The sequence below is a fragment of the Ursus americanus genome, chromosome X (assembly GCF_024610735.1).
Source record: "Ursus americanus isolate L20-20 chromosome X, mUrsAme1.1.p, whole genome shotgun sequence".
Lineage (NCBI taxonomy): Eukaryota > Metazoa > Chordata > Mammalia > Carnivora > Ursidae > Ursus > Ursus americanus.
In genome coordinates this window covers 29,166,079-29,181,214 of record NC_142164.1, presented here as the reverse complement: position 1 = coordinate 29,181,214, position 15,136 = coordinate 29,166,079, and the positions used below count along the sequence as shown (strand labels likewise).

The 15,136-nt window shown below is 42.8% G+C and overlaps 1 protein-coding gene across 10 annotated transcripts in view; it reads right to left on the bottom strand.

Annotated features, from left to right (window-relative positions):
* Positions 1-5,124: 5,124 nt before the first annotated feature.
* LOC123803754 (NF-kappa-B-activating protein-like) overlaps positions 5,125-15,136 on the bottom strand; it is a 39,903-nt gene continuing 29,891 nt past the window's right edge. For all 10 annotated transcript variants that reach the window (XR_015723338.1, XR_015723337.1, XR_015723340.1 and 7 more), the window contains one exon: positions 5,125-14,991. The gene's annotated coding sequence lies outside the window, so the exon portion shown is untranslated. The remainder of the gene's footprint in view (positions 14,992-15,136) is intronic.

Genomic DNA, 15,136 nt, shown 5'->3' with positions numbered 1-15,136 from the left:
AAGATGCACTGGTATATTGATGGTGTTGAAAGAAAACATTCTTCTCACTTCTAAATTTTCATATCTTTTTAGAATGTGGAAGTAGTACTATAATCAGCTAGATTTATTGTGTTTGGTTTATGTAGAGAATTATATACTATCTGAATGATGAGGTGAAGGCAGGGAGCTGAAAAACAGATACTTCTCAATTTTTTTCTCATTGAAGTGTAATAGTAATATAATTAGTGGTAATTGGGTAGCTGTTTAAAGACAACTGGGGAAACAACCAGAAAAGTAACTGAAATCCGGATGCTGAAAAGCAGGTTCTTCTGAAGTGCAACTTATTTCTTCTTGAAATAAGATATTGGAAAGGTAGGTAAATGGTAAATAAGTCACGAAGGCATGGAATGGTAGATAAAACTTAACTAGAGATAACTAGATATAACTGGAAAACTTCCTGAAGCTCAAATGCTGAAAAACACATACAGCTTATCTCTCAAATCTTTTTTTAAAGGCAGAATTAGTTATTGCTAGTAATAATTAGTGGTATATAACTACATCGTGTAAACTATGGCTATCTAGAGATAAGAATAATTAGTTAAGGGGCGCCTGGGTGGCTCAGTCGGTAAGCAGTTGACTCTTGATTTCAGCTCAGATCATGATCTCAGGGTCCTGGGATTGAGCCCCACATCAGGCTCCCTGATCAGCAGGGAGTCTGCTTGTGGATTCTCTCTCTCTACCCCTGCCCCCCACTCTTGCTCTCTCTCTCTCTCAATAAATAAATAAATAAAATCTTTAAAGAAAAGAATAACTAGTTAAATCTGGGGATATGAAAAACACAACCGTACCAACTAGAAATTCTCATCTCTTCCTGGAAAAATGAATTACTTCTGCAGATTCTCATTGTACTTTTGTAAATACTTAATTAGAGACAACCAGAGATAATAAGAATAACTAGTTGAAGGCAGGAAGCTAAAAATCAAGTTCTTTGCAACTCTAAATTTACATGTTAGTGCCCTATATATCTGGTGGTACCTTAATCTTTTGTAACCTCGGGATAAATGATGATATTCGAATAATGAGTCAAAACCAGGACACTGAAGAAAAGTGGTTGAATCCAAGAATTTGATAAGAATTCTTCTCAACACTACCTTCTTATCTAGAGTGTGAATCATGAGTTAGTACTACAGATCAGTACTTATACCCAGGAAACTAGTTAATTGGAGACAGATATGTAAATGAAGCCAACGAGTGAAAACACATTCTTGTTATAACTGACTTCTTTCTCGTTAGCATAATCAGTTAGTTCTATATAACTAGTTGTACCTAGGAACTACCAAACTGGAGACAACTAAAGATAACTAGCGCAGAAGCTAGAAAACACATCCTTTACAACAATTTCAAATCCCTACTTCTTAAAAAAAAAAAAGACTGTGTCCTCTAGATCAAATAGCCATAGTGGTACCTAGGTGAGTGATAAAGTTAACGGGAAATTACCAGAGGATATTTAAAACCAGAAATTGGAGGCACCCGGCTGGTTCAGTGGGTAGAGCATATGATTCTTGATCTCAGGGTCATGCATTGGAGCCCCACGTTGAGGGCAGAGTGTACTTAAAAAAATTAAAATAAATAAATAAAATAAGACCTTGAACATTCATGAGTCACCACTCTAAGCTCTTCTCCTTTGGTACAAGAATGAGTTAGTACTATAGGCAGCTTGTGTACTTATTTTACCAGTTAATTAGAGGCAACTGGATATGATTAGAAAAAGTATTTGAAGCCCGAGAGCTGAAAAACACAGCCTTGTAATACTTTGTTCTAATTCTTTGCTGGAACACTGCCTCAGAACTACAGAGCCTAGAAGCGAGACTATAGAGGTAGCATCCAAAAAACTAGCTCTCTATGGGTAACTGGAGGTAACTAGAATGACTAGAGTAAGCCAGAAAAAAAAAAGCACTCTTCTCAACTCTAATCATATTTCTTGTTGGCATAATGCGTTAGTACTTTGACAACTCATGACACCTGGGGGATGAGTAAACTACGGTTGTGATAATTAAAATAATTAGTTGAATCCAGCAAGTTGAAAACATGTTCTACTCACCTCTTCTTATTTCTCTTTGGGATAATGAGTTACCTCTACAGATAACCAGGTGATCAAAGGAACTAGTTAACTAGAAATAAGTGGAGATAAGTAGAAAAACTGGTAGAAGCCAATAACCTAAAAAACATTTTATTCAAATTTAAATTCCTATTACCAGTGGAAAAATGAGTGACTAGTATGCTCATCTAGTGGCACCTAGGTCATTAGTTAAATGGAGCTAAGTAAAAATTTATAACCAGAATAAATATTTGGGACCAGGAAGTTAATCAAGACATTATTCTCAAATCCAACGTCTATTTCTTTTGATAATATTGAGTTAGTACTATTGAGAATAGTAGAAACTATTTACTAAGAGGTAGCTAGATATGCTGAGAAGAATAATTGAAGTAGGAAGTTGAAAAACCATTCGTATCACTAGCATGTATTAATTCTTACTATTTTATTTTTTTAAAGAGTTATTTATTTGAGAGAGAGAGAGAACACGAGCCGGGGAGAGGGGCAGAGGGAGAAGCAGAATCCCTGCTGAGCAGGGAGCCCAATGTGGGCCTCGATCCCGGGACTCCAGGATCATGATCTGAGCTGAAGGCAGACAACGCCTGAGCCGCCCAGGTGCCCCTAATTCTGACTATTTTTTGTAAAGATTGATTGATTGATTTGAGAGAGAGAGAGCATGAGCAGGAGGGGCAGAGAGAGGGAGAGTCCCAAGCAGACTCCACAACAAGCACAGAGCCCACTGGGGCTAGATCTCACCACCCCAAGGCCATGACTGAGCAGAAACCAAGAGTCAGGGGCGCCTGGCTGGCTCAGCTGGTTAAGTGTCTGCCTTTGGCTTGGGTCATGGTCTTGGAGTCCCAGGATCAAGTCCCACATCGGGCACCCTGCTCAGCAGGGAGCCTGCTTTTCCCTCTGCCCTTCACCCTGCTCATGCTCTCTCTCGCTCTCACTCTCTCTCTCTCTCTCTCTCAAATAAGTGAATAAATAAAGTGTTTAAAAAAAACAAGAAACCAAGAGTCAGTTGCTCAACCGACTACACCACCCAAGCACCCCAATTCTTACTATTTTATTTATATTTATTTATCCATCAGGTCATTTATTCTTGCTATTACTTATTTATTCTTGCCATTATTTCTTTATTTAGCACTATAAATAGCTATTGTAGCTCGGTAACTAGTTTACTAGGGATAGCTAAAGATACCAGGAAATTTGTTTGAAAAACCATTTCTCACAATCCTGATTCTTATCTCTTATGGTCCTAGATTTAGTGGTACAGATTACCTAGCATTGGGCAACTAATTAAACTAGAATAACTACAGATGAATAGTTGAAGCTAGAATGTAGAAACCGCAGTACACTCAGCCAAAAATTCTTATTTACCATTGAAATAATACATCAGTTCCTTAATTTTCTACGACCGGTTAGGGAAAAAGTCATAAGGTAGCTGAATTCTTCAGCCCTCTATTGCAAAAATTTCTTTACTTTGCCATCAAGCTATTCAGCAAGCCATAAGGTTAAAAAGAAATAAAAACCAAGAAGCAAGGATCTAGCTATGAAGCCAAAATAACTCTCTGGAAGACCAGTCTGGCAAGAGGGCAATAAGCACAGTTCGTATGAAACATTACAAAATGCCTTAAGAAGCACATAAAGTTAGAGGCTCCTGGGGGACTCACTCGGTGAAGCATCTGCCTTCAGCTCAGGTCATGATCCCAGGGTTGTAGGATCGAGTCTTGCATCGGGGTCCCTGCTCAGTGGGGAGCCTGCTTCTCCCTCTGCCTGCTGCTCCCTCTGCTTGTGCTCTCTCTCTCTCTGACAAATAAATAAATGAAATCTTAAAAAAAAAAAAAAAGGAGTACATAAAGTTAGGTTTGGAACTAAATGCAAATATGAATTGTGCTATGTCTATGTACTAACCCAGAAAAGAGAGGTGGAATGAGTTATAAAGGGCAGTTTATTTATTTTATAAAAAAGATTTTATTTATTTATTTTTGTGAGAGAGAGAGTGAGAACGAGTGGGGGAGAGGGGCAGAGGGAGAAGCAAACTCCCTGCTGAGCAGGGAGCCTGATGTGGGGCTCAATCCCAGGACCCTGGGATCATGATCTGGGCCGAAGGCAGATGCTTTGCCGACTGAGCCACCCAGGAGCCCCAAAGGGCAGTTTGTTAAAAAATTCTGGTTCAAGGTTGCCTGGGTGGCTTAGTCAGTGAAGCGTCTGATTCTTGAATTTGGCTCAGGTCATGATCTCAGGGTTGTGAGATGGAGCCCATATCTGACTCTAGGCTCAGTGGGGAGTCTGCTTGAATGTCTCTCTCTCCCCCTCTCCCTCTGCCCCTACGCCTGAGTGCAAGCTTCCCCCCCTTCTCTCTCTCTCTCTCAAATAAATAAATAAATCTTAAAAAAAATTTTAACATTCTGGTTCAGCATGGGAAATGTTAAGGTTTCTTTCATTTCAGCACAAAACAGTTTTCATTAAAATTGTCCTTACTCAATGAAAGTAGGACCAGATAAAGGACTAGCTGGGTGATAGGGCAGTAGCCAACGAAAGTCACCTTGAAATGAAAACTAGATCACTCAGGAAAAGGGACAGGGCTTCTGTGACCTTCTCCTGAGCCTACACATCTATCTAGATGCTATATTCGGCTCAAAATCGATGGGCTCCGTTATTGATATATATCAGGTGACCCACGAAGCATGCTTGGTATTAAAAGTAGCAATATAAGTGAACCTGTGAAAACAAAGTCCATGAAAGCGGAAGCTCAAAATGTCCTGCTCCTTCTAATCGGCCAGAGTAAAACCATGTCTCCAGGAGAATGAGGCAGAAATTAAAAATGGAAGGAATGTGATTCATATGGAGGCAATGGAATGTGGTCTTGAGAGAAAAGAATAAAACAATTCATAGCACAATTTTAATAAGACTTCCACCTTCCCATTCTGGTTGTAAAGAGTACTCCCAGAGGATTCTAACACAGATAGTTTCTTTTTTTTTTTTAGAAATTAGAAAAAATTCTAACACAGTTTTATTTATTTATTTATTTATTTGAGAGAGAGAGAGAGAGAGAGAGAGAGAGAGAGAGCATGTTCACATGTGCACAAGTGGGGGAGGGCAGATGGAGAAGGGCAAGCGGACTCCAAGCTGAGCAGGGAGCCCGATGTGGGGCTTGATCCCAGGACCTGGAGATCATGACCTGAGCCCAAGTCAGACGCTTCACTGACTGAGCCACCCAGGTGCCCCCTCAACAGAGAAAGTTTTGATTCGATACCTTGAAATGTGGTGTTGCTCGAAGATTGAAGGGACTGTAAGTTTAACCCTAGACCCCCGCTGCTTAAGTAAGACTTGGAAGGAAGAAATAAATATTGAGTATTTGACTTTTAGAGTCTGGAGTATGTTACAATAATTAATATTCTCTTTGTGGTCCATTTCTAAAGCTTATAATTTGTTCAATTTATATTATCTCAGAATATGTACAAAAATGTCTTAAGCAGTAGGACCGACTGAAAATATAAACCACATTCTTATACCTTCTTTATGGAAAGAGTGAGAAAACAGTGCTTTTAAGCTTCGGCAAGTTTACACTTTGTGTATCCCGCCAAAGCCGAGGGAAAACCATTTGATTTCCATATCTTGAGCAGCCAGGGTTACTCCATTGTAACGTAATCTTCCCAAATGCTGCCAAGAACATAGGTACCTTAGAACAACCAGGAAGATCATACCACATGGTGCATTTTTTTACACCTGGACAAAAGAGAGCATTTTAACTTCTTTCTCTGAAATCCTACCTTCTCTCCTTTCCTGATGACTCCTCGGCATAGCTTTGTTTCTTCTCCACTCCACTGCACTGAATGAATCCAGCTTTGCTGTGAGTAAGCTGGCCTGAAAGTTATTCAGAACAGCCCTTCTCCGATCCAAGCAACTCCTCTGGCTCGAGCAGGAAAGATTACAATGAGGGCAACGTCACCCAAATGATCCCTGGTGTGCACGGTGGGTACAGTGGCAGGTCGGGGATGTTAGTCAATTTAGGAGAGGATAAATTCTCTCAAAGCACCATAGCACCCAGCAGCCTGGGGCGCCTGGGGGGCTCAGTTGGTGAAGTGTCCGCCTTTGGCTCAGGTGATGATCCCAGGGTCCCGGGATCGAGTCCCGCATGGGGCTCCCTGCTCAGCGGGGAGTCTGCTTCTCCCTCTGCCTCTGCCCCCCCGCCTGCTTGTGCGCATGCGCGCGCTCTCTCTCTGTCTCTCTCTGACAAGTAAATAAATAAAATGTTTTTTTAAAACCCACCATAACCCTATTAAGTGTTCATTTCTCTTCCTATTCTTTGTATTGTCTCAGTCTGTTTTTTTTTTAAGAGTTTTTATTTATTTATTCAACAGAGAGACAGCCAGTGAGAGAGGGAACACAAGCAGGGGGAGTGGGAGAGGAAGAAGCAGGCTCCCAGCAGAGGAGCCTGATGTGCGGCTCAATCCCACAACGCCGGGATCACGCCCTGAGCCAAAGGCAGACGCCCAACCGCTGTGCCACCCAGGCGCCCCCTCAGTCTGTTCTTTTTTTTCAAGGTTTTATTTATTTATTTGACAGAGAGAGCGCGCACAAGCAGGAGCAGTGGCAGAGGCAGAGGGAGAAGCGGACTCCCCACTGAGCAGGGAGCTGGACTCGGGCTGATCCCCAGACCCTGAGATCACAACCCGTGCCAAACGCAGACACTTAACGACTGAGCCTCCCAGGCGCCCCTGTCTCAGTCGGTTCTGGAACTTTCCTTCTGTAGAATATTACTTTGAAGTTGCCAAAACACCGGCTTCCTATTATACTACCTAAAATGTAGGCTATCCCCCACACCGGACTCCAGTACTTCATCGCAGGGCTCCTTGGCTCAAACTCTCTTATATTGCCCCCGTCCCCCAAGATGTAATATCGCAGAGGCTCTATACACACCTGTTCATTTATCCAGTGTCACCGCAGCATGGCAGTTTAGAGCAGGGACTTGACGTCAGGCAGACATGAGGTGAAGGTTGAGCTCTGCCACTTGTAGGCACAGGGACTCGGTCAAATCACTTACCCTCCCTAACGCTCAGTTTTGTCATCTGTAGGCTGGGAATAATTACAGTAACATAGATAAGACGTTTAAAGAACAAGACATGTTGTCCTGTCCTCACTTCTCTGTCCCAGGATGAGATGTAACATGGGCCAAATCATAATTCCTACCAAAATAAGCTACATACAGAAAGCTTATAAGATTATCTTAAGCTATTTTGTCCAGGTATCAGCTTTAAAATGGAAGCTGACTATAATTTAAAAACCAGGATTAATGATACCTAGTACCTTCAAGATCTGCCACATGCCTCATGGATTAGGTATTTTATTTATTTCAACTACTCAAAATCATAGATTTAGAATACATGACCAGGGAGGGGCTCCTGGGTGGCACAGCGGTTAAGCCTCTGCCTTCGGCTCAGGGCGTGATCCCGGCGTTGTGGGATCGAGCCCCACATCAGGCTCCTCCACTGGGAGCCTGCTTCTTCCTCTCCCACTCCCCCTGCTTGTGTTCCCTCTCTCGCTGGCTGTCTCAATCTCTGTCAAATAAATAAATAAAATCTTTAAAAAAAAAATAATAATACATGACCAGGGAAGTGAAAAGCTTGAGTACACGAAGAATAATTCTGTTACAACTGCGGTGCTGTAGGGGGCACTGTGTGATTTGGTTTCACAACACACACCTCTAAAACAGGAATCCTGGGGCACCTGGCTGCCTAAGTCCAAAGAGCATGCAACTCTTGATCTCCAGGTTGTGAGCTTGAGCCCCACGTTGGGTGTAGAATTAAAAAAAATATATATATGAGTACTGGCATGTTCTAAAATAATTTATTTCTGCCAAGATCTGGGTTTCAAGATACTATTTCTTGTTAAGGAATCAGAGTTCCTCGGTAAAATGGCTGATCTTAGGTCTGGAGCAGGAAAAGTAAAAGAGCTGCTCAGGAAATCTTTGCTCCAGAAAACAAGTACATGCTCAAAGACCAATAAGGCCACGCCAGAAGGGATCACGTGTAGTTTAAAGGAACTTTTATTAGCAAATGTGGGAGGCAACTTGACCATCAAAGAGAATAATCAAAATAAAGAATCAAAAATAATCGGGGCACCTGGGTGGCTCAGTCGGTTAAGCCTCCAACTCTTGATTTTGGCTCAGGTCATGATCTCCGTGTCGTAAGATGGAGCCCGGTGTTGGACTCCATGCTGAACATGCAGTTTGCTTGAGATTCTCTTTCCCTCTCCCTCTGCCCCTTCTCTCACTTGCACTCTCTCTCTCTCAATAAATAAATAAAAATTTAAAGTCTTAAAGAATAAAAAATAATGAAAATATAATCCACTGGCTTATAAAACACACGAGTCCATAATTAGAGAGAAAGGGAAAGACAAGACTGAGGGTCAGAAGGAAGAAGAGAGAGAGGTGAGAGGGCCAGGGATAAAAAAGAAAGATTTCTTTTTAAAAGAATACCAGCTCAGGAGCGCCTGGTTTGCTGTCATTTGAGCATCCAACTCTTGGTTTGGCTCAGGTCGTGATCTCAAGGTTGTGAGATCCAGCCCCACATCGGGCTCTGTGCTCAGTGCAGAGTCTGCTTGAGATTCTCTCCCCCTCTCCCTCTGCCCCTCCTTTATTTGAGAGAGAGAGAGAGAGAGAGTGAGTGGTGGGGAGGGGCAGAGGGAGAGGGAGAGGGAGAAGCAGACTCCCTGCCGAGCAGGAAGCCCGATGCGGGGCTCAGTCCCAGGACCCAGAGATCACGACCAGAGCCGAAGGCAGATGCTTGCCCACCTGAGCCACCCAGGTGCCCATAAATAAATAAATCTTAAAATAATAATGAAAAAATAAAAGAATACCAGCTCAGATGGTGACTGCACTTATCATGGTGAGCACTGCATAATGTATAGAATTGTGGAATCACTATGTTGTACACCTGAAACTAATATAGCATTGTGTGTCAACTATGCTTAATTTCTTTAAAAAATGGATACCCTGGGAAAAAATTACATTATCGTTAATAAATTCTAGCTAGGCATTGTTGACTGTCACAGTCTCTAATCTTCAAAAAATAAAAAATATAGAAATATAAGAAACTGCCAGCTTAAAAAGGAGGAAAACAACATTAACATTTATGAAGTAGTCTTGTCAAAACAAACTTTTCTAAAATTTTATTTATTTATTTGACACAGAGAGAGAGCACAGATGCAGGGGGAACAGCAGAGGGAGAGGGAGAGGGAGAAGCAGGCTCCCCGCTGAGCGAGGAGCCCTATGTGGGGCTTGATCCCAGGACCCTGGATCATGACCTGAGCCTAAGGCAGACGCTCAACCAATGGGGCCACCCAGGAGCCCTTCCTGTCAAAATTTTTCACCTGAACTGATTCAGTTATGTTGATAGATCTACCCTGCAGCTGATGGGAAATACAGGAAATATGGGAACAAATTTAATGACACCAAAATAAAACAGAGTAATCCAGGAGGTGGGACAATCTACAAGACAACTTTTTTTTTTTAAGATTTATCTATTTATTTGACAGGGAGAGCAAGAGAGCGCAAGAAGGGGGAGCAGCAGAGGGCAGAGGGAGAAGCAGACTCCACCCTGAGCAAGGAGCCCGACACGGGACTCCATCCCAGGACCCCGCGATCATGACCTGAGCCAAAGGCAGACGCCTAACCATCTGAGCCACCCAGGTGCCCCAAAACAACTTTTTAAAAAGCCAATGTCATAAGAAAGGTGGGAAATAGATGTATCATAGATTAAAAGAACCTGAAGAGATGTAATATCTAAATACAACATAAATGTGATGCATGACCTACTTATTCTAAAAACAGCTATAAAAGACATTTGGGACAATTGGGGAAATTTGAATATAGATTAGGTGTATGATGCTATTATGACATTATTGTTAATTGTTTTAGATGTAGCAATAGCATTGTGGTTATGAAGGAACATTTCCTTTTTGAAGGAGATGTCTGATGGAAATATTTAGAGTTACAATTGTCATGACAATTAACTTATTTTCACAAGGTTTAGGAGACAGAGAGACAGAAAACAAATACGACATTTAATTAAAAAAATATATATAGGTGAAGGATGTGCCAGGGTCATAATCCTAGTATTCCTTCATTTTTCCTATTTCTTTAAAAGATTTTATTTATTCATTTGACAGAGAGAGAGAGACAGCCAGCGAGAGAGGGAACACAGGCAGGGGGAGTGGGAGAGGAAGAAGCAGGCTCCCAGCTGAGGAGCCTGATGCGGGGCTCGATCCCAGGACTCTGGGATCACGCCCTGAGCCGAAGCAGATGCTTAACAACTAAGCCACCCAGGCGCCCCTTTCCTGAGTATTTGAAATGATTTGACAATAAAAATAAACGAGGAAAAGGATATAAAAATAAGTATTTCCAGACATGGTATACGGTCCCATCATAAAATTCATTTTCAAGAAAATTATATAAAATGTCGCTAATACTTGTAATACATTTAAGGGGATTTCTAAATAAATTTGAGGACTTAGTTAAGCACCAGATTTATGTTCTGCAAATTATAACCCCAACAAAGTTACTCTTGTGCCTGGGGAAGTCGGTAGACTATACTGGTTAAAACAGGTAGAGGCAGGATCACTAAAAAGCTTCTAAGGGTTTACTCTTGACAGAGAACCCAAGCAAATCCAGCAGAAGTATTGCATATAGCTAGTACCTGTCATCTCACATGATTATACCCATCAAATTTCTGGAGGGAAGGATAGAAATGAAAAACATCAGGACTATAAAACCAAAGAGAAACTCACTTCTCCAAAGAGATCCAGTACAACCATTACCTAATCTTACCTTTTCCCGTGCAGGGTTGAGATAGACAGGAAGCATGATAAATACCTTTTATTTCATGCTTAATATTTACTGTGGCTAGTAAAACAAAATACTTATTAGCAAGTGTTCCTCAGCTAAATAATTAGCAAACCTTATTTTTTTTTTAAGACTGATTTATTTATTTATTTGAGAGACACAGAGAGAGAACAGAGGGAGAGTGAGAGGGAGAAGCAGACTCCCCATGAACAGAGAGCCCCATGCAGGCCTCGATCCCAGGACCTCCGGATCATGACCTGAGCGGAAGGCAGGCACTTGACTGACATAATTAATTAGCAAACCTTCCGATAAGCAATAGGTACAAAGCAAACATGGATGCTGAAAGTGGAATGTAGTAGTTACATGTTCATGCTAACATTGAAAATTGCTTATATTTGAGATGTGCAATTTAAAATGGTACATGATTTTTTTTTTTAAATCCCAATCAACACCTGGCGGCAAGCCCTGCACTCTATCACAAGGTCTGAAGCATGTCATGAAATGATTAAATATAATGAGAATTTCCTCCGTTAGGTAATTAGGGACTTATCACTAGGTTCAATTCAGTCACAAACACAAGGGGCAATAAAATTTAAAGCAAACATCGTTCTGTCTCTATTGAAAATGTTAAGATTCTTCTTTTATGCACCAAAAGATTTACCTACTCAGGTTAGTAGAAAAATGTCTACATTTCCAGAGCCCCACATCAGGGGTGCTGTATCCCAGGATAAGCAGGTCTGAGAACAAAATTAGAAGTGTGTGTGTGTGTGTGTGTGTGTGTGTGTGTGTGTGTATACACTTGTGCACGCAGTTTGGTTTTGTAAGCCATTTGACTTTGAATGGGTGTGATGTTCAGAACAACCAATGTGAAATTAACAGTTATGAAAGCACTTTGAAAAGTGAAGTCCTCACACACTTTGGGTACAAAAATTTTATTTAGTGTCGGGGCGCCTGGGTGGCTCAGTCATTAAGCGTCTGCCTTCGGCTCAGGGCGTGATCCCGGAGTTCTGGGATCGAGCCCCACATCAGGCTCCTCCACTGGGAGCCTGCTTCTTCCTCTCCCACTCCCCCTGCCTGTGTTCCCTCTCTCGCTGGCTGTCTCTATCTCTGTCAAATAAATAAATAAAATCTTAAAAAAAAAAAAAAAGACTACATATGTTAGCGGACTGGAGAGAGAAACTTCCCTCGCTGGCTCTGAGAAAGTAAGCTACAATGATGTGAGATTGCCTATGGTGAGGGCCCCACAGCAAGGAATTTCAGGCAGCTTCTAGAAGCTGAGAGTGGCCTTTGGCAGATAGGCAGCTAACAAATAGGGACGTTAGTCCTAAAACCACAAGGAAATGAATTCTGCCAACAACTCAAATGAGTTTGGGAGTAGATGCTTCCTTAGTCAAGACTCCAGATAAAAACATGGCCTGACTGACACCTTGATGACAGGCTGTGAGACCCTGAATAGGGGACCTAGCAAAGCTATGCCCATACTCCTGACACAAAGAAACTATGATATAATAAATTTCTGTTGGTTTAAGCAGCTACGTTTCTGGTAATTTGTTAATATGGAAGTAGAAATTTGTTAACATGGCAATAGAAAACTAACACACACGGGCGCCTGCATGGCTCAGTCGTTAAGCATCTGCCTTCAGCTCAGGGCGTGATCCCAGGGTCTTGGGATCCAGCCCCGCATCGGGCTCCCTGATCCGTTGGAAGCCTGCTTCCTCCTCTCCCACTTGCCCTGCTTGTGTTCCCTCTCTCGCTGGCTGTCTCTCTCTCTCTGTCAAACAAACAAATAAATAAATAAATAAATAAGATCTTTAAAAAAGAGGAAAGAAAGCTAACACACAAGTTGCAATGGGCTGAGCCAAAGTCTAGCTGTATGGATGTGAAAGGCCTGAATTCCCTGTCATTATCTGGATCAGGGAAGGCAAACAAGTTTCATCCCCTCTTCCTATGCCTGCTAGTGCCACTCTCTGGAGTGTCTTGGGGTAGATGGAATAGTTGACCAGAGATGTCCATGCCCAAATCCCTGTATCCTGTGAATATGTTACGTTATATACCAAAAAAGGACTTGGCAGGGGCGTCTGGGTGGCTCAGATGGTTAAGGGTCTGACTTCAGCTCAGGTCGTGATCTTGGGGTCCTGGGATGGAGCCCTGTATTGGCCTCTGTGCTCAGCAGGGAGTCTGCTTGAGATTGCCTGTCCCTCTCCCACTGCCCCTTGCCCCTCCACTCCAGCTCGTGCTCTCTCTCAAATAAACAGATAAAATCTTAAAAAAAAAAAAAAGGACTTGGCAGATATAATTAAGGTTATGGACCTTAACATAGGGAGATTATCCTGGGTTAGCTGGGTGGGGCCAATCTAATCACACAAGCATCTTAAAAGCAGAGAGTTTGGGGTGCCTGGGTGGCTCAGTCGGTTAAGTGACTGCCTTCAGCTGAGGTCATGATCCCAGAGTCTCAGGATTGAGTCCTGCATCGGGCTCCCCGCTCAGCGAGGAGTCTGCTTCTCCCTCTGACCCTCCCCCTTCTTATGCTCTCTGTTTCTCTCTCTTTCACTCTCTCTCTCTCAAATAAATAAAAATCTTTAAAAAAAAAAAAAGAATTATAATAGAAAGCAGAGAACTTCACCTGACTACAGGCAACAGACTTGTGGCAAAAGGAACAGTGGGGGAGATTCAGATTGTGAGAGGGACGCCACCAGCTGTTGTGGAAGGAAGGCCACACAAAAAGCATGAGAAGAGGGGCGCCTGGGTGGCACAGCGGTTAAGCGTCTGCCTTCGGCTCTGGGCGTGATCCCGGCGTTCTGGGATCGAGCCCCACATCAGGCTCCTCCACTATGAGCCTGCTTCTTCCTCTCCCACTCCCCCTGCTTGTGTTCCCTCTCTCGCTGGCTATCTCTATCTCTGTCAAATAAATAAATAAAAATCTTAAAAAACAAAAAAAAGCATGAGAAGAAGGTTTCTAAAAGCAAAAACTGCCTCCAGCTGACAGACAACAGTAAAGGAGGTCCTCAATCCCCAAACTACAAGAAACGAATTTAGCTAAAAACCTGAATGACCTTAGCAGTGAATTCATCCCCCAAGCCTCCAGAAAGAAAGACAGCCCTGCTCACACCAGGATTTCAGCTCTGTCACACTGTAAACAGGATCCAGCAAAGCTATTTATTACCTAGACTGCTGGCCTACAGAACCGGGAGATGAGAAATTTGTGTTAACTGACAAAGTTTGTGGTCATTTGCTACGGCAGCAGTGGCGAATTCATACATGCTGTGTTGGGGAGGATTCTGAGCCTAGATCATGGGGCCTGTGCTAAAGGGCTCATTGACTGAGCAAAGATTTGTGCCATGGAAGCAACATCGAGGTGGCTTATAGGGTTCTTCGTTTGTTACCCATGATCTCCATGCTATGCTCAGGGGTAGAAATTGCCTAGCTCTTCCCTCTGCCTGGAAAGCCCTGCCCCCCCCACCCCCCCAGATATCTGTAAAGGCTTGTTCTCTCACTTTCTTCTGGCCTACACTCAAAACAAATTCACCAGGGGCTCTTAATTGCCCACCCTCACTAAAATTTCATCTCTTACCCTTCTCCTGGAAACATTTTACACCATGTCCCTGCTCCATTTTTTTCGCTCTTAATTGCTCTTAGCACCTCATCGTACCCTTATTTACTTGGCTTACCACCTGCATCCCCACCAGTAGAGGCAAGTTCCATGCAGTCGGAGGTTTTTGTGTCTTTTGTTTGACAGTTTATTCCCAGAACCTAGAACGGTGCCCAGAGCCTAAACATCTGTTGAAATAAGCACTAGAATGAAGAGACTTTCTTTTTCTGGTTTGTCAAGTTCACACATCCTGGCATACTACGGTCATCTTGTCTGGAGGGACTGGAAGGGAGGTGGGTCGGCACAGAATACAGAAGGCATAACCGTGGCGGACACCCTTTCCCAGGGTGAGCTTGGCTCTTCCATCATGCTGGCCGCCTGGACGGGAGCAAGTCGCTACACTCCCATCGGGTCCAAGGAGGACTGGAGGAGAACGTGGTCATAATATGCAAATGATTCCTCTTGCACTAGTTCTTCCACCTGGAAGGAAGCAGAACACACAACCAGGTTGGATGCCGTCCCTTCCAGTTCTGCCCCTGATGCTATCACACAAGGAAATCCTTTGGATTCTGGGCCAATTTAGGTGCTTCACTATGTAAAACCTTCTCACTTCAAGAGCCAACCA